The following is a 19,377-nucleotide window of genomic DNA, read 5'->3' on the forward strand; positions in this document are numbered from 1 at the left end:
TGAACAAGATAGAGAGCAGACACATTCAACACAGCCACAGATCTGCGCACCCCGGGCCCTCAGCAGCAAGCAAGAATTTATGGAGTTCTTCCACAGCAGAGGAGCCTCAGCCTTCCCAGAGACCAATTGCTCAGCAGCCCATTCTACTGCTCAAGGAGTCCCCTGCTTGCGGTGTCATCACCTGGTCCTGCATGCTTTGCTTTCAGGGAATGATACACCAGAGCCAACCTAGAAATTCTGTGATTCTGTGATATTTCTAGGCAGCCATTGCTTTGGGAAGAATTTTTAAATGTCTTGGATTCTCTGTCCTAAGGCACTGAATGAGCATTGAACACCCCCATTGCCTACTGAATACTTACTACAGTTTTCTACATAGTACTTTCTAGTGTTTACTGCAACTGGTCCCCAATTCACTGAGGAGTTTTATACACCACCACTAATACAAGATAAGTCTTAACAATACAAATGATAAATTTACAGTGATAGAAAGCAGAGATTTCCAGGTAAATCATAATAAATTCAATAAACCTAAAATAGGATAATTTACCATCAGTTCTATTACAATTCTTGTCTGCCATGACAAAAAAACAAAACAAAACAAAACAAAAAAATCAAACAAACCTGCTGCCTTCTTCCCTTTAAATAAATAAATAAATAAACAAATAAATAAATAAATAAAGTTCAAGCTGTCCTTGGAGGTTCCAAGGAGATTTCGATCTTCCTTTCTTCCCTTCTCCCCCCAGACTCCTTCACTGCTGCTTCTAGACTAACAGAAGAGTGAATACATAAGAATTCAAACTAGGTCTTCCTTGGAGGGATGCAAAGGACAATCCAATGAATAATGTTGCCGGAGTGATTTGTAGTTTCCCCCAAAGAATGAGCTGATTTGTTATGGATAGAACTCAGCCTGCTGCTCTGTTGAAAGCCAAATCTATGCAACTGATTTTCTTTTAATACATTTATAGTAAAGAACGATCCTGCATTTGATTGTGTGACTGATCACCTTGATACTCATAGCTGATATTCTACCCATGCAATCATAATTCTACACGTACCAACAAAAGAAAAAAAAAAAAAAAGCCATGTCTTGGCTGACTGCCTTACTTTCTCATTTCACTAGTGCAAAGGGCATCTGATTCAAATTCTTTAAAGACACATCTGTTGACAAGAAGTATTTTGTGTAATCATTTTAATATTTTATTCATAATGTGGCTTAAAAGGATAGCGCATGTGGATTTGACCAGAGAGACTACCCATTGGAAAGGCAAAATAATTGATTTTTGGTTGTGCTTGTTGATTAATGAATTAAAAACAAACAAACAACAACAACAACCAAAACTACACACACACACACACAAAAAAAAAACTAACTGCAATTTTCCTGGAGTAACCATATATAATCAAGACCAAGTTTAATTTTTCAGGGCAGAAATTTACTGTTCCTGTAGAACTGAGGGAATTCAGATGTAATTTAAAAGTAATCTCTATTCAGAGTGCTTAAGTACAGTCTCTTATCTCAGAATCTGAATGGAAATTATTGAACACAATGTATTGAAGATAAGACTTGAAGATAAGCCTACTTCTGCTTTCCTTCTTTGGTAGGTACCTTACCCAGGCACTGACCCATGGCTGGGAGAGGACGGAGGGCTTTAAAAAGATAAAAATAGCTATGCATAGAGAATATAACAAAATATCTTTCCCACCAGTTTTGTCTTCAATCAACAGAGATGTTATCTAGCTGTTTCTGAGCAATGTCATTCACCTAATTCTGTGCCATCACTCGACTGAATCAGAGATAAGACTGAGAAAAATGTAACCACTAAAACTGGGTAAAACTGACCAATGACATCACAGCAAGGTTTTGGACCATGTTGGAGTCACTTACATATACTAAGAGGAAAGACAGTCAGCTGCCATTGTATTTCTGAAAGTGCTTCCCTGTATGTCTGGTTTGGTCCTCTTTTCAGATTCACTATTACCAGATCTTACTGAACGAAAAAAAAAAAAAAAAAAGAAGACTACTTCTCCCAGGTTGTGATCATTTGTATGGACAATTCCAGTATCATCAGCCATTTGGAGATACAGTCTCATCTGACAGCACTACTTTAACTATGTGTTTTTTGTTTTGTTTTGTTTTGTTTGTTTGTTTTTTATCTGATTTGTTAAAGGAGGTATGACAACCTCAATGTTATAAGCATTACACAAACATCACATGCAAGCAGCCACTGATGGGTTAACTGATGGGTTAATTTTGCAGCAAATCTGAAAGTAATAATAAGATGAAATTATACTAACTTGGGAACAAAGACTGTAATGGTAATTTTCCAGAGATACATTTATTCTGACTCAAAGGTATAAGCAAAGCGTTTAGATTGTATTTAAACCAGCTAATAAACTACTGCTACAACTATTGATAACAAGATTGTTGGAATGATGATACAGGTTCACTGTCCGTAGTTCTGAGCTCAGATTGTTCACTCATGCCAAAGTCTGCTACTGCATTCATAGTTTAGGCAAATTGTCTAAACTATGAATAAAGTCTGTTATTGAATTCAAGGACATTTAGACATTCATTTTTGAAGCTCTGACATAGAGAATTTTGTAGGAGATGAAGCTAGAGGTGAATGTGACTTCTTGTGAGTCTGTCAAGTAGTGAAATGGTTAATTGATGCCAGTGTGGCCAGGTGTAAGAAGAAAGATGTGATCAACATTTGCTAATTTATTTAAAGGGGAAAAATCCTTTGGCAATAATCCCTTGATTTGTAAGAAATGGGGGCAGGCTGGCAAAGTTTAAGTGATTGAAAATGATGCCCATGGCCTTCTGTAAAATCTGATTACAGCTCCAATGATCGATGAGTTGCCATTAGCGAAAGGAAAAAAGTTCAGAAATTGAGCCAAGTAAATCAAGAAAGACCTTTTGAGTTTACAATGAACACTTCAACATGATTCAAAAAGTATTTTAACCAAGATTTCATTTTCTTTAAATGTATGTTACCTTCAGAATATGAACTATTCATTTCCATGAGTCCTTTATGAGCCAGACATTCATATAGTCTGAAAAGATGTCCAGATTTGCCTGCTGGCTTTTCAAGGCTCCCTTTGATTTACTTCAATGACAGTGGGAGTCTTTGGCTGACATCTGGATGAAACTCTCTTCCTTTCAGCCACAGGTGGGTCAGATACATGAAATTTTAAATTCTTATTTTTGCATTTAAACTAAGAAATCAGTTTCAGCTTCAGCAAAATATGCTATCAATTCCTGTTATGACTGGCAAACTCACTCCACAGGAAAATAAAAAGCAAAGTGAAAACTAACTGAAAATCTGAAAAAAAAAATAAAAAATCTAACATTGTAAATAGTAGAGTGACAGGTGTGACTGGTTCACTGACTCAATAGAGAAAAAGTTTTAATTTTAAGAAAATATTTAGTAAATTATAAAAATCAGAATATTAAAAAGTAGATTTATTCCATTTTATTATAAATAAAATATTTCTTCTGGATTTGAACTTTCAAATATAAATGTTTTTATTTTTAGAATAGAGAATATCTAAAAAAAAAAAAAAAAGATTTTTGATTCAAAGCATAACTCCTTTTTTGGTTTGATGAGAAAAATATTACTTTTATTCACTGAGAAAAGAAGGTTATCTTGCCAGTCAAACTACCCAAGAAAGAGATGATCTCAAGCAGAATTGAAGCTCATCTATGAATATTTGTCCTAGCCTGAAGCTGAGGCTCAGCTTACTATTTTATAATTTTCTTTCAAGGATTTTGAACTAAAGTCTCAGCTCCTTAGCTCCAACTAACTACCTGTACAGATCAGGACTGATCCTGGTCTCTTTTTTAAAAAATTTATTTATTTATTTATTTATTTTTATTTTGATTCAGAATAAATCATCTGTAATTTAAAAACATTGTCTTTGGAGTTATACTGGATGCCACTTCCTTTGAGCTTTTAGTCTGAGATCAGAAGCCTTTCTACAACATCAGCTTTTTGCTGATAGTCAACTACTCTGAGGTGTTACAGGGTGAATCAGAATATCTCTCAATTGATTTTTTTAGTATACTTGAGATTATGGCCAGTGCCTCCACAATGTTTTTGCCATTTTTACACAGGAATATCCTAGCTACACATGAAAATTCTTGAAAGCAGATGTATCACTAAGGTAGCATTTGAGAATTTCTAAATTAGACCAAATTATATAATGCAAACAGAATGGCAACAGGCAACCTCTTCCCTTACTAGGCCTCCTAGGGAGCTTTGTGACATACATAAATGAATTATGGGTAAGTCAATTGCAGTTTCTTCTTAATCATACAGGGTAATGTAGTTTTGTGCTAATTAAGAAATAGATATTAAGCTAAAACAATTTGGGTAAGAAATTATAAAGATGTGATTGTATGTTAGACAGCCGTGTGAATAGACTCATTCCCAGATTGTTAAAGCAATGTGCATTTTGATAAGATACCTGGAAAACCTGACTATAACAACAAAATACCCTTCATAATTACATTATTAGTGATTATTATTTGAAATTATTATTTCTTGTCCAGATAAGCCAACATGAGTTTATGAGAAGAAAAAAGAAGTGCAGCCTGTTAAGAGAGTGGAAGGGCTTTGGTGAGCCCCTTACTCTTTGGGTGTTCAGAGCGCGTTGTAAATCCCTAGCCCTTTGCCAAAGTGGGTCATTCCAAGCTGAGTCTTTTAAACAGCTTCTCCTCATGTTTTTGAAGACGCAGGCCTGATAAGGCACCAAAGAGAAGTTCCACACAAGACACCTTCCATCTCCACCTCCCTGTACTTCATCATCCTTTGCTGAATCTCTGGTGGGAATGCAAAGTGACATCATAAGTGGGAACTTATTGATGTAAGAGATGTCCCTGAAAGAGGGACAGCAGAGGGAGCAATGTTGCCATTTCAATTAAACCTGTTAAGGATGGCTGGAACAGCTTGGTGTAAGCTCACTGAAAGACAGATAAGTACTGCTTGTTGACTGCTATTTTTAATTAAGCAAAAATAACACTTCAGCAATCGTGGGACTGATGATGCGGCAACTTGCCAGCTTCATTATTACCGACATCCTATTCCTAGGTCTGTCCTGGATTGCTCTTCAAGCACTCTTCAGCATCATTCCTCCTCATTTCCCAGGAGACTGAAGTTCATATTGGTTAAGGGGTGGTTTGGAATTGCAAAAGCACAAAGTCAAGAAGTTGTAGCAGAGTCAATATCTAAATTTGCATGACTTTTAAGAGTTTTCTGTCTTTTCACCATTGTCTTTCATGACATTTTACAGGGCATAATCAGGAACCCCAGAATGACTTATTGAGGCTTGCCTCTTTTTGCCATGCTGATCTTGTACAGTACATACAGATCAAAAAACAAAAGCTAACTAATAGCTATAAGATCCTTTAGAGAAAAGACCTTGTGGCATACTTAGCCTAGTTTCTGCAGTTACAGACAATATCATGGACCAAACTCCATCTTAAAAGTAAAGATTCATTTTCCTCTGTTATGGGATGTATGCTCCAGAACTGCCTTGGTCCAATGTTTAGAAATAAATCTGTCATTACTGTTAGTTTTGACTTGATCATTCATGGGCCAGTAACTTCCTTCTGAAATTTTTCTCTTCAACCAAGCCAGTGTAAGAAAACGTCATCTCATGAAGTAGCCAGTTTTCTTTAATTTATTTCCAGTCTTTCAGTAAGGTTGGATCAAAGAATCCTTTATTGTTTACATGATTGTTTGGCATTAGTTCTTTGGACCAGATATGGGATCCTAACTGTTGTTACTGTGCTATGGAATACACACATATCCTAGGGTGTAGTAATGTGCACTAGCAGCGAACGTAAAAGGCAGGGGAGCTGGCATTTCACACCTCTAACACCCGACTGCTGTTCCCGATCTTGAGCTTTCAGATCCCCTGCAACTCTCCTTTGCCCTTCAGTTAAATAGGTGTAGTAGCTACACTCACCTTTTTTTATGGGCTAATCTGAAAAATGCTGAAAAAAAATTGTATGCCAGCTAAGTACAATGCTTTTCCAAGCTAACTTTATCTAAACTTGCTTCCTGTATACTCCATGTAAGTACAAGTTGTATTTAATGCAAATGTTTTCTCCACTCCTGTCATAAAGGACGTCAGCAATTGAAGAAAAATTCAGGGCATTTGGGATTAGGCTATAAAAAACCTCCACACTTGAAATAACCCATCCCCCATCTATTTTAATTTAAAACCTGCTTAAAACCCATTTTTGAATTTCCAGTGCTGTTACAGGGTGCTTTAACACACATGAAGCAAATGAAATTATTTTGTAATGAAAGTCTTGTCATACATCATTAGGATCTTCCTCCTACCTATAGGGCCATTTAGGAAGCTGAATAAATCTATCCAGCTTTATAGCTGTAGAGACGGTACATTAAGTTTGCTGGTCCCAGAGTGCCTGAAGAAATCCAAACACAAGTATTCTTCAAGTCCAGGAGATTTTATTTTCTAACTTCCAAATATAGATGGGTAGAGATCTTCAAAAGCACATCCTTAGCTAGCAATTGTGAGCAGAGGTCTGCAAGCTTTAAGGAGACATTTTTCACAAAGCACCCTGAAAAACGTGAGCACTAAACTGATAGTGAACTCAAATCAATCTCCTTTTCACATCCATGTTGTTGGTCTTTTCAAGGCACAGAAACCTAGTATTCTGAACACTTATTTAGTCAGTATCACATAGAATCACAGAATTTTCTAGGTTGGAAGAGACCTCAAGATCATCGAGTCCAACCTCTGACCTAACGCTAACAGTCCCCACTACAGTACTGGATCTTGCTATAAACTGCAAACAGCTGTAGTCAGCTCTCAGATATCATGACATCCTGGGATATTGGCCATCAACACCCTGACCAAGAGTGACACTCCCAGAGCTTACTGAACTCTCAGCTGTGAGAGCACAGCTACAGCTGGGGCTGCAGCACAAGTTGTGTCATAGAATTGCTCAGGATTAAGAAGCTGGTCATAGCATCCATGGAAGCATATACTAAAAGAAATATTGGATTTTTGGGGTACTTTTTGGTAAGACAAAATCCAAACCACTGTAGTTCCCTTCTTCCAGAAAATCATTGCCTTATGTCTAAGATAGATTTTATGGTTAGCTTCCTACATAGCTCACATTTGGCTGCAGAGACTACTGCAGTTCCTAACCAGTGTATGAAGCACAATCAAACTGGGTCTGCAGCTCAAAGTCAGGGGAAGAAAACTACAGAAATCTTTGCAGAGCTCACTCACAGGGTGGTGATCTCCTTGTTTATTGATGGGAAGTAAAAAATGCCTCCTCACCCTTCATCCACCTGTTTAAAATATAATGCACATTTCATAAGGCCAAGATTTCTGGAACTGGTTTTAGTTATGTTTTTCTTTAGGGCAAAATTGATCAGTCTCTCTGTGTTGCAAATATTATATGAACACAGATAAGCTCTGGCCTGAAAATAGGAGTTCCCAATGTGAGTATATTTTGTCTCATCAACTGCCTGTATGATTAGCTCTATCCTGCTTGAAGAGCAGGATCAATATGCCTACACATTGGAGGAGCTAAACCCTGCTAAGAAGGTTGAAGTTAGTGCTCCCAGATCTCCTAGTTTTGATCTCTCTCATCATTTCCCCAGATTGAGCACCAAGGTATGGAGCATGTTCAAGATCTAGCCCTCAGGATCATGGCCAAAACTTTCACATGAACATTAAATGATAGAAGAAAATGAGTCTTAATTTCAGCAGAAGCCAAGACTGCTGGCCTTGTCTGGCAGTGCCTGAAGCATCCTCAGTTAAGAATTACAGCCAAAACAGTGTGTGAAAGCTCGTTTTAGACGGTGAACTTGTCTTTGACAGTTACTATTTGTGTCAGTGGCTGAGCTGTTGCTCTGTTTGCATTCATTCTCTGCAAAACACTGCATTCTTTAGGCAATTTGAAAATCTTAAATCCATCTTTTCAAAATAAAGTTTCTAACCATAGATGAGCAAAACTGCTTCTTGGAGGCTGGATAGGTAGAAAAGGGTTATTTGATTATACGGAACAAAAGACCATTTTGCCTATTTCTCCTGCCCTGATGTTTAGCAGAGGAGGACTTGGGCCTCTCGTAAACATCTGAGCCCAAAAAAAATCTCATTTCAAATGCATTGACCTCTACACAGAGGGAGTTTCAGAGACTGAGAATACCTACCTATTGTCTGTTTCTTTTCTAACCTACATATGTACACACTTTAAAGTCTCCCCTTGCTCTCAGTGGTTACTTGTAAACTGTCTTAGACTTCATATTAAGCTTAGGTTTTAGCTTTTTGCTTCCACTCTGGAGGGAAAGCCAGACTCAAACACCATTGATAAACAGTTAAAAAGATATCATTAAACTCTGAGTGTTCTCTGTTTTGAAGGCCTTTAGGGTGAAGGTCTGGAAGAGATTGTCCAAATTCAGCTTCAGATGGCAAGATGGGGAAGGAGTCCCTGGACAAAAGAAGGGGTTGAAGCTTTCCAAGAAAAATATGGTACAGAAACAATTACACTGCTGTGTAATTAGGAGACTAATAAAAAACAAAACAAACAAACAAAAAACAGTAACAACAAAAAAACACACCACAGATCTCCCTTTTCTAAATTTGGAACTAGTAAGAACATTCCCTGCCTTTTAATTAAATTCCTTGCCTGTTAAATTGGCCAGCAGATACTTCAGAAGCGGCTACTAGGTATTTATTGCACATTGTTGCTCAATTTTATGTGCTCTAGTAGTGTGAAAGCACACATTCAAGCAAGGGGACAGAGGGAAAGCCCCAGGGCTGCAGTTAACTAACAAAGTGTATGTTCTGCTGGAATAGAGAAAATCAGGTGTTCTCTCTGATAAGCCTTGCAGGTTTGTCTGAACCATCCTGGCAGGTTGGCTCCTGGTTTAAAAACCTCCTTCAGTTTAGAGGTAATGGATAAAACTCCCCAGAATAAACCACCAGAAAACCCTACAGATCAAAGCACCAAGATAAATGGATGAAAACCAAGGGAAAGCATAAGTTTTTACTGTAACACAAAACATAAGCTTTTTATTTTTACATGCATCTCCTTGCTGCCCCTGAGCCTCAGACACCACTGTGCTAAGCAGTAAGACAGCATGACAATAGACAGCATCTGCCTCCAGAGAGGAACCAATATAAATAAACAAAGTAAGAAAGATAGGGCAAATATTAAAAAACAGCATTTTATCATAATCAATGCTTGAATTTGTAGGAGCCTTGAAGAAACACTGGTGCAATCAAAAGCATGTTTGTTTTTCCAATTATACCAGCTCATCTAACAATGAAATACCCTCTATTAACACTTTGTTTGCCTATAACATCACATTATTTTGGCCACAATAACATTGCAATTACTTAAGTTTCCAGAATATTTATATTTACTTAAATTTTATGCTCAATTAAGCAAATCTTGATAGGGAAAAGACTGTGTTCATAATGCAGATGGTGTTCGTGCCACACATTCGTACAGCATTCTTACTAGCTTGGAAAGCCAGTCAAATCAAGGACAAAGAACAGGTCAAAAATTTGAAAAATAACATTGACACAACAGATATTTCCAAGTCTTTGTTTTTCTGTAGCTGAAAGGGAAGTAGCCATCATCACCCAGCTCTCCAGAGAAGCAATGTGTTTTCTTAGCTTAAGTGCTTCCTTTGAAATTTTGTCATTTTCTGTATTAATGAAAGCTCAGTATTTTAATCATTAAAGCTTAGAATAATCCACACAGAACTATAAAAACTGCAGCAAGTGAGAAGCATCTTTTCCAACAGGAAATGCTTTAAAGAGATACAAGAAAGAGAAGAAGAGAACATACCTTAGTTATCACACCCAGATACCGTGTCTGGGTAAAGCAATTAAAGACCTCAGCTGGCATGAGAAAAAAATAAATTAAGTAAAGTATAACAAGGTAGGCAGTGTAATAAGAGTAAAGTAGAGGGAAGCCTCAGTCCTGTAGGGACCAGAGTTATGACAAGTGCTCAACCACAGAGCATAAGAACAAATCAGAGTTCCTTAGGCTTTATAGATCCCTTGCACAGCAGGGGCTTATATCCAACCTAATAGAAGGAGAGAAAGAGGGAGAGGAGAGGCAGAAGGTGCTGGTGGAGCGGGATAAATATTGTCCTCATTGCAGGGGAAGAACACCCACAATACATCTCTGACTATATTAGCTGTAGATCAAGATTCAGTCTGATATACTAAAACAGGCTGTTTATGAAAATCTAAGAACTAAATATTTTATATTCTTGTTGTTTAAAACCCAAGAAGAGAAGATTTAGGCAAGAGCCTGAGGAAGGTTAACAAGATAGTTTTGCACATGTTTACAAAGAGCTTGTCTTGAGCCAGATAAAAAGGATGATCATATCTGTTTGATTATCAAACAAATTACAGCTTCCAGCTGCAGCACATTATGCTTTAACCAGGCTGAGCCACAAAAACAGATGAGAAACTTCCTTCCAAAACGAGGAATAGATTATTGCTTATCTGGTGGTCTAAAATGTCCCTCTTTTTTTTAAGCCCCTGGCTAATGTCTCAGGCTCCCTCATATATCAGTCTGGGATGAAAGTCCATTGCCTTAAAAAAAATTTTTTTTTTTTCTCCTAATACTTCTTATATAACACACCTGTGGAATTGATTAACATAGCTGCAAAATAGTTAATGTATAAGTCAGTTTTTAGCCTACCTCTTACAATGTTTTTGCATCACAATTAACATTTAAAGTGAAGAGGTGAAGTACAAATTTACTAAAACAGATAATTTATAAGTTTGATTTCCTGCAGTACCAGACAAATGTCTCAGAAAAACAGGTTAAAGCATTACACGGAATGATGAGCATTAGAAAAAGGCTACTGATTAACAGTTATATCAGCAACAAAAAGGTAGAAATGAGTCAATGTTTACTCAAAAAAAAAAAAAAGAAATTATGTTTGAACTTTTCTGAAGACTGCTTCCTCTGGGCCATCTGGAGGACTCAAGATGACATAAAAACATTCTGCAAGACTCCCTGGTGTTGGATGAAAGGGTGATGAGAGAAACCGGCTGGCCCCATATCTACTGTTTTGAGAATTTATCAAATTTACATATATCAATGTATGATATCCATCAACATAGAGAAGTAGTAAGTGTCTCCATTTTCACTCCAACCACTGGGATCCTCCAACTGCAGACCTGTGCTGCTGAAGCCCAGATATGACCTTGCCAAGTAATTGCAGGAAGCCTACAGCTGCTGGCAGGTGCATGAAAGACAAATGAGCCTAATAAACTACTAAGAGAATTAGTGCTAGACTATTAAGTCTAGGTCCCTAGTGATATGAAGGTATTTAAAAATCAAAGGGAGTTAGGAGTCCAAGTAAAGGTGCAGCCTTAGTCCTACAGATAAGTATCTATACTGGAATTCTTGGAGCCATCAGATGGGCTCTGGATTCCTTTGGAAAAATCAAATGAAAAACAGACAAACAAAAAAACCTACCACCACCAACAACAACCAAACCAAACCAAGCCAAGCCAGCCCAGGCAAGCCAAACCAAACCAAACCAAACCAAACCAAACCACCACCACCACCAAAAACTGAAACTCTGTAGAGCGTTTCTTGCTGCAGAAATCTTTCTTTGCTTTGGGCAATATATCTTTCAAAACAACTGACTTTCATTTCAGAGATTCCAGTCATCCCATATACTACTCCCAAAATTTCCAGCCTGCATCCTTTTCTGGAAGAGCTTTAACAGTTGTTCTGTTCTGACACTTGACTTTCCAGCCAGATTTGGGATACTTAGAGGAGCAGTAGGAAAAATTTATTATTATTTCATGAGGAATTTAGAATTTCAGCTCTAGAGATCAACAAACATTTCAGAAAATACATGACAGTCATTTGTGTGTTCTTAGCGAAGGAATGGATGGGGAAAAGATTGTGTTAAATAAATAAATAAATAAATAGATAAATAAATAAGATGGGGAAAAAAGAAAAAAAAAAACTCAGGAGGCTCAGGTCAAATCTGTTTGCTTATTTATTTCCCTGTATAGTTTCAGTATTTATTCCAGGTATAGTTTCAGTATTTATTCCAGGAGAGAGAAAAGTAAAGGGAGAGATGGAGAAAAAGAATAAACAGAGGTAGTTTATAAAAATATCATAAGAATAATGCTGTTCCCATTATCACAGAGCACATCTGTCAGCTCTATCCATTTCTTCTATATGGGGTGGAGAGACCTTTGACATTTCAAATGCATCACTCTAATCAAATCCCTATCCTCCTGAAATGATTTCTGAGACTGCATTATAGGTCTATAGAAATACATGAATGAATAATACTTTGGAGAACAATAAGTAAAGTAGCAGGGACAGAGCTGAAATAACTGGGTTCACCAGCACTAAAAAGTGAGGGAGCCATTAATCCCTGAAGATAAAGTATTTTCAGCTCTAGACCATTGAGATCTGCATGGCTGTAGGGAGAAACCACTCGGTGTGTTCCCATTTAGCACTGTAGAGCAGTGAAATTATCAGCACTTCTCATGGTACTGCACTGCCTGGCAGGAGAGTCAAACACTGAGTTTCACAAAGGGCTGAGGGGCTTTTAAGGCAGTTGTCAGTCTCAGTTTTTTAGCCAAAGGATTTATATTTCTGCTTTCACAACTCTCTGTAGCCACTTTACAACCTCTCCCTCAGTTGCAAGACTGCCCTTGTTCTTAGATGCTATAGCATTGCAGTAAAAATGTTATGAGACAGTATTCCTGGTCTCTCAACATGTAAGTCATGGTCCAGTACCTAAAGCCATTTAAGAGTTACATTTGTCAGTTCAATTACAAGGACTGTAATTGGTTTGTGTGATTTTGTATTCCTCATCAGATATTATTCATCTCATTTGAGTTCAGCCAACAAAACAGGAAGTATCTGGTCTAAAACAGAGACCCGTGTTACTACAATCAATAAGTGGAAGCACATGCAGAAAACAATTTGTCCTGTCTCAGGACTCACTTAAGGCTAAGTCAATTGATGTGTATTCCTTTCCTTGTCCCCCACCATTAACTACAAAGAAAGACTAGAGGATAAGTTTAGGATTCATTTAATCTAACCATAGGTGTCTAGAAGTGAAACACCTAGACTCCCTATGTTGTCAGTGAGAGTAATGGGAATCCCTACAGGGTAATTTATTCCTTCTGTCTTAAACTAGTATCTTACAGTGGAATGAGTCACTCTCTGAAAGTCTCTGTTTCTGTCTGTGGACTGTTGAGGGAGTCTAAGGATAGGTTTCATAACACTTCTTTTTGAGTATTTACCATACAGAGTGCAGAATATTTAAATTTCTGCTATAGTTTTTATCATTTATATGGAGCAATGTCAAGAAATTAAATAAGTAGTGAAGGAGAAAAAAAAAAAAAAAAAAAAAGAGGAAAATAAAGTCATCAGGAAACAGAAAATAGTCTAGAATAACAAAAGACTGATAACAGGGTTCTGAGAGGTTTATTAGTCCATCCTCATGGTCAAATCTTGATCAACAAGAAGCAGTTATGTAATAACAAGGAGTTTGCTATGACTGTATACAAACATTCAATAGATGTTATACCAGCTACTATAGGCTGAGACATCTCCCTAGTCTCTCAGCACACATTTTTCTTCTGCCTCTTGAAATCTGTACTCCAGATTTCAAATACAAGCAAGAAAAGGATAAGAGGGAGGATCCCAACAAATGATTTCATGTGCCATAGGAACATTACATTCATCTGTAGTACTACTAGGAGACTGAGGATTTAGGATAAATGAACATAAATGTTCTGGTCAAAGCACTTATTTTATGTAATTTCTTCTGCAAAAGAGAAACAAGTGAAAGCTGCTTTCTGTATAAAATTTAAAGCTGGAAGAACTTTACAACAGCAGGACCGAGTTCATATGGTTCAGCTGGGTTCATTAGTAGGATCCCAACTGGAGTTACACTGATTTATGCTACTTAGGATTCTGGTTCAAAATACCTTCCTAACAAAGTAGTGTCAGAGTGAAAACTAGTTATGGGACCTTTTCTAGGAAGAACTCATAATTAATTTACAACCTCACAGCTGCTGACCAAGGTTTAGGTCTAATTCTAAATCACAAGACTGAGCAATGGAACTTGCTGGGAAATTGAGAGAAAATAACTTCTAAAGGGACAAAAGGTTTCATAAGTCAGTGTTTTCTTACATAACATATTTTTTCCCTCTTTTTATCTCAAACTACTGAGAAAAAAAAGGCAAAAAAAAAAAAAAAAAACAAAAACCCTTATTTTATGACTTCTCAGAGGGTAATACTTTGGTTAGATAACAAACACGTTGTTTCCTATGAGGGAATGGCAGTATAGCATGTGGAATTGCCTCAAACTCCTTTTTTTTTTTTTTATTTTTCTCCAGGAGGAACTGCCTGGACCCTATCTAGCATCACATGACTGCAACGCCATGTTAGGAACAGTTTAAACTGGCTGGAATCTCACTGCAGTTATTGCTCTCCTCATGAGGAATTTCTAGACAGCAGACAGAGTTGGATGGACACAATCTCTTTATCAGAGAGCCTGGATTTCTGAAAAGAAAATGGCACTCCCTGCACTCACCTTCAGGCAGATACTTCTTCGACTTGGATTATAGAGGAAAGATAAGACTGAAGTATCCCTTTCTCTTAGTAGGTTCAATTACACATCCATCTCTCCTATTGCTAAGGTATGTCCACAAATCCTACCAAATAACCTAAAGAGCTGTAGGAATTGCTGCTTTCCCTTTCATTTCTTCTGAGCATTTGACCTCCGGAACTGATCAAGACAGCTGAAAAGAATTAATTCAGGATATTTATCAGTTGGTATGGCCATTGACCAATGCCCTAGACACCCAGACAAAGAAGTCTTTGCAGCATTTGAGCAGAAGGTAAGATGGAAACATTTCCACAGCAATTTCCTTTTATGTGTTGTGGCAGAAAGAGGCCACTCAGACACTTTGAATGATATCGAGGTGCTTGAGCGGGTCCAGAGAAGGGTGACGAAGCTGGTGAGGGGCCTGGAGAACAAGTCCCACGAGGAGCGGCTGAGGGAGCTGGGTTTGTTCAGCCTGGAGAAAAGGAGGCTCAGGGGCAACCTTATTGCTCTCTACAGATACCTTAAAGGAGGCTGTAGTGAGGTGGGGGTTGGCCTGTTCTCCCACGTGCCTAGTGACAGGACAAGGGGGAATGGGCTAAAGTTGCGCCAGGGGAGTTTTAGGTTAGATGTTAGGAAGAACTTCTTTACCGAAAGGGTTGTTAGACACTGGAACAGGCTGCCCAAGGAAGTGGTGGAGTCACCATCCCTGGAAGTCTTTAAAAGACATTTAGACGTAGAGCTTAGGGATATGGTTTAGTGGGGATTGTTAGCATTAGGTCAGAGGTTGGACTCGATGATCTTGAGGTCTCTTCCAACCTAGAAATTCTGTGATTCTGTGATAGTTTTAAATAGCAGTTGTGGGAATATTTGCAGTTAATGTTTTTAGCTGATGTGGTTTAGGGAATTGCATTTCTTTGGTGGTATAATGAAACAAGGACACTCACATCACAACTCCAGAAGTGGTGGTTGGCCCTGAACACTACTTTAATTGGAGCTTTAAACTACAGAAGGATAGAGGTGCAAGGAAAAAAAGAGTTATAATGCAAGTTGTTCCTTGCATAAGGCAAACATAGTAAAAGCAGTTTGTCATGGGAATTCCATCACCATAATGTATGAACATACTTTTTCTAAGCAATGTAGGTGTAGAAATTGAATAGAGCAATCCTGTATCTTATGGTTGGATCTAGTCCCATGTAAAATTAATCACTGCCAATTTAAAACAGATTCTTATTCCAGATCCCACTAGTTTTCATAATAATATCATATTGGAAGTCTATTGACTGCTCTATTTATAAAGAAAAGAAAGAATTTAATCATGTATTAACTCAACTCTTAACAGATGATGGAAATACCATTTGATCTCAGCTCAGTGGCTGGAAGCCCAGCATGTGACTGAAAATAGAATCTCTTATCTGGAATAGCAGCAATATAGGAAGGTAAAAAAAAAAAAATATGAAAAAGGAAAGCTTGAGGAAAATATAAGGAATTCACAATTTCTCCAGGGTCTCCCAGAATCCCAGAAATACACAGACCAGCTGGAATCATGTGCCTTTTCTGAGGGATGATACTGACAGTTTTGCCTGAGCCTCCTAATTCTAATAGAGGGAATGGAAGACCTGGTGGAATCAAAATGTTATGATACTGCTATTCTAAGTATAAAAAAATTAGCACAGAGTCCACCTTATATATTAGGTCCAGAGCAAAATGAACCATTAACACACTAAGGAAAATGTAGCCAAAAATGTCCATGTTTTGTCTGTACAGCATATTTCATCCATATACCACTGATAGAAAATTTCTACAGTCAAGAAAGAAAAGGCAGAATCCTATATTGTTACCGGGGTTTTTATTTCATGATTTGAAGGATCCTCATAAGGTGACTAAAGATATCGTGTTTACATCGTTCTACCATGAACTGGCTTCTCTGGAGTATTAAATAAGGGCACTAGGAAGATGGGAGATGGATCTGCCAAGACTGGTGAAAGGAGTTTCATCAAACTCCCAATGTGACTCTCCAGCTGTGACATTTATTTTGCTAATTCTCTGAAAGAACAACCCTGCAGCTCCTGACAATAATTAAACAAAACCCTGCACAAATTCCTGCTGTGGAAACAGAATCAGACCTTACTCTTCATACTGCTAAGAGTATTACAAGCGCTTGTATTTATTTATTTATTTATTTATTTATTTATTCAGGTGTAGTTGTTTAAAGCTTTCCAATAAGCTGTGATGCGAATGTTACCACCCATGAATTTTCACTATGCACCAAGCAAAATGGAATCTCTCCTAATTATAACATATTACTTTGCAACTGGAAAAGTAACATTTTGAGGAGTAACCCAGTTCCTCATCTTCTTTCTCTTTGTCACTGCTCCTTGCTGGCAAAAATTGCTCTTGGCTTCATTCAGAGCTTGAGACAAGCAGAAGAAAGCAGGCAGACAGTTAAGGAGGGCTTAGTCTGTGTGTACTGCCCTCTGCAAAAGTATTTGATGTCTGGCTTCCAAGGATCCAGCTCCAGTGGTCCAGGCCAGGGAAACACTACATTAAAGAGAGACAAAGAGAAGATAAAATCTTGAGCTGTGAACACCTACTCCTTAGCTCCACTCTTCACAAAACTCTGTCTCCCACCCACAGTCCTGTAGGACAAGTTGAACTCCATCCTCTGGAAAGCCCTTGTGCTCCATATCCAGATGTTAAAACATTACGTCATGTACTGCCTGCTGGCTCTTCTGCCACATAATATTCTCATTTGAAAACTTTTCACATTGATGAATAACTTTGATTTCATTTCATATGGTCAGTGTCATCAAAAGGGGAAAAAAATGCTGTCAGAATGTAAACTTTTCATGTCTTAAATGTTTTTGCCTCAGAGAAAAAAAGCAAATCAAAAATCCACCAATAGCAAAATGGAAATCATTAATCTTCAGAAGACTGAAAAAGAATGAGGACCATCATGAAGATAAACATTCCAGCAGCACAATCAAGCTGGAAGACTCCAGTGTTATTGGGTTACCCACTTCTATTTCAATATGTCAAATTTCCTCACAATCAAAATTCATGTTTCTGAGGTGGAGCTTGTTTGCTGCTGTCAGACAGAGCCTGCAAGGTAAGTACTGTGTGACCTGATGAGGTATAATGAAAGAGGAATATTGTATTTGCCATCTCTTTCTGACATATTTGAAAAGAGATTTGCATTGCCATTGGCTCTTATGATGTTACTATTTCTACTGCAGGAGCCTAGACTTCAGGAAAACAAAAGGGTTTCCACAACAATTTAATGATTTTCCAGAGAAGCAGTGAGGTGATAATTTGTAACAGGGTAAGTCAGGAAGAACTAACCCAAGACGTCTTGCTCAGATTCAGACCACAGCTGAACCTCTTCTAGACATTGTGGAAAGTCAGTTTATTTCACCACGGAAACTCAGTTATTTAACTCACTTTACGTTTGGTGACTTCAGTATTGGACAGTTGAACTGAGACCATGGTGTTTCCTTATGATACTCCTAGCCAGGCCAAAATCCAAGAGAGGGGGGGAGAGTGAGATTTCTCAAGAATTAGAGCACAGTTTTAAAATTCAGGGATGATGAGTGGTTTCCAGGAATTTATACAGAAGTACATGCATAACTTTCCTAACATAGAGAAGAAAATGGAGCAAATACCTCCTTCCAATCCCAGTTTAAAGAGCCTCAACACCAGGCATCTTCCTAGTCCTCTAACATGTACCTTGAGTCAGCTGCAAGTAGTAGACTACCGTGCAATTGTTGAGATGTGCAACAACTGACATGTATTCATTGGGAGTCATAGCATATCCTTGTCAATCAGCAAGGAAGTCTCCTATGCTCTGTAATTCCCACCAGCCCTCAAGATGTCCTGGTTTTGTCTTTCTACACAGAGCAGTAATTATTCTTCTCTAGCCATTCCAGTGGGATCTCTCCGTTGGTAGTGAATAGTGTAGTTTATAGGACAGATGCAGGTGAGATGTAAGCTCACCTCTAGCTCACCCTTCCACATTCTTCCACATTAGCGCACACATTTCACACACTTACCCTGTGTATTTGGCTAATTTTAATCATGCCTGCATAAGTGGCTTTGTTCTCGTCAACTTTTAGAATTGGTTTAAGAAGTGCAAATGCTTAATCTGCTGGTTTAAAGTCATGAAGGCTAGCATAAATAAACTTCAGATCAGTTTAAATCTAAATTGTTTCATTTGCCCTAAAATAGCTGAAGGATACTTACACAGGCAGCACAAGAACCAAGGTGGGTATTTCTCCACTGAAAGGTAGTACCTCATTGAAAAGGGGAAAAGTTTAGCATTTGCAGTCGATTTCTTGATTTGTTAGAAAATACTAAATTTTCATGGAGCTTGGCATAGCCCATCTGACCTTCCTTGGAATGTTTTAAAACATATATATATATTTTCCATTCTAGTACAATGCATAAGAATAATTCATATTGTGAGGTGCAGGAAGAAAGTCTGAGACAGAGGAGATAAATCAAATTAAACCATCTTTAGACAAGTTGTTACATTCGTCCACATAACACTAGAAGGGGTATCTGCAGGACTAAGGTTAGGGCCAAGTGAAGGGCAGATACAAGTGCTAAGTGCTTTGAAGACAAAGGATCAAATTGAAGAAATCTGCTCTCCACCAGATTTCAGACTATATTTTAAAGGACATTTGAAGAAACAGAGAAAATGCAGAACTGTTTTTTGAAGGAACAGAACTATTTTTATGGTTAAAGTTCAGTGGAAACAAAATTTTGGTGC

This window comes from Aythya marila (genome assembly GCF_965140915.1).
Source record: "Aythya marila genome assembly, chromosome: 7".
NCBI lineage: Eukaryota > Metazoa > Chordata > Aves > Anseriformes > Anatidae > Aythya > Aythya marila.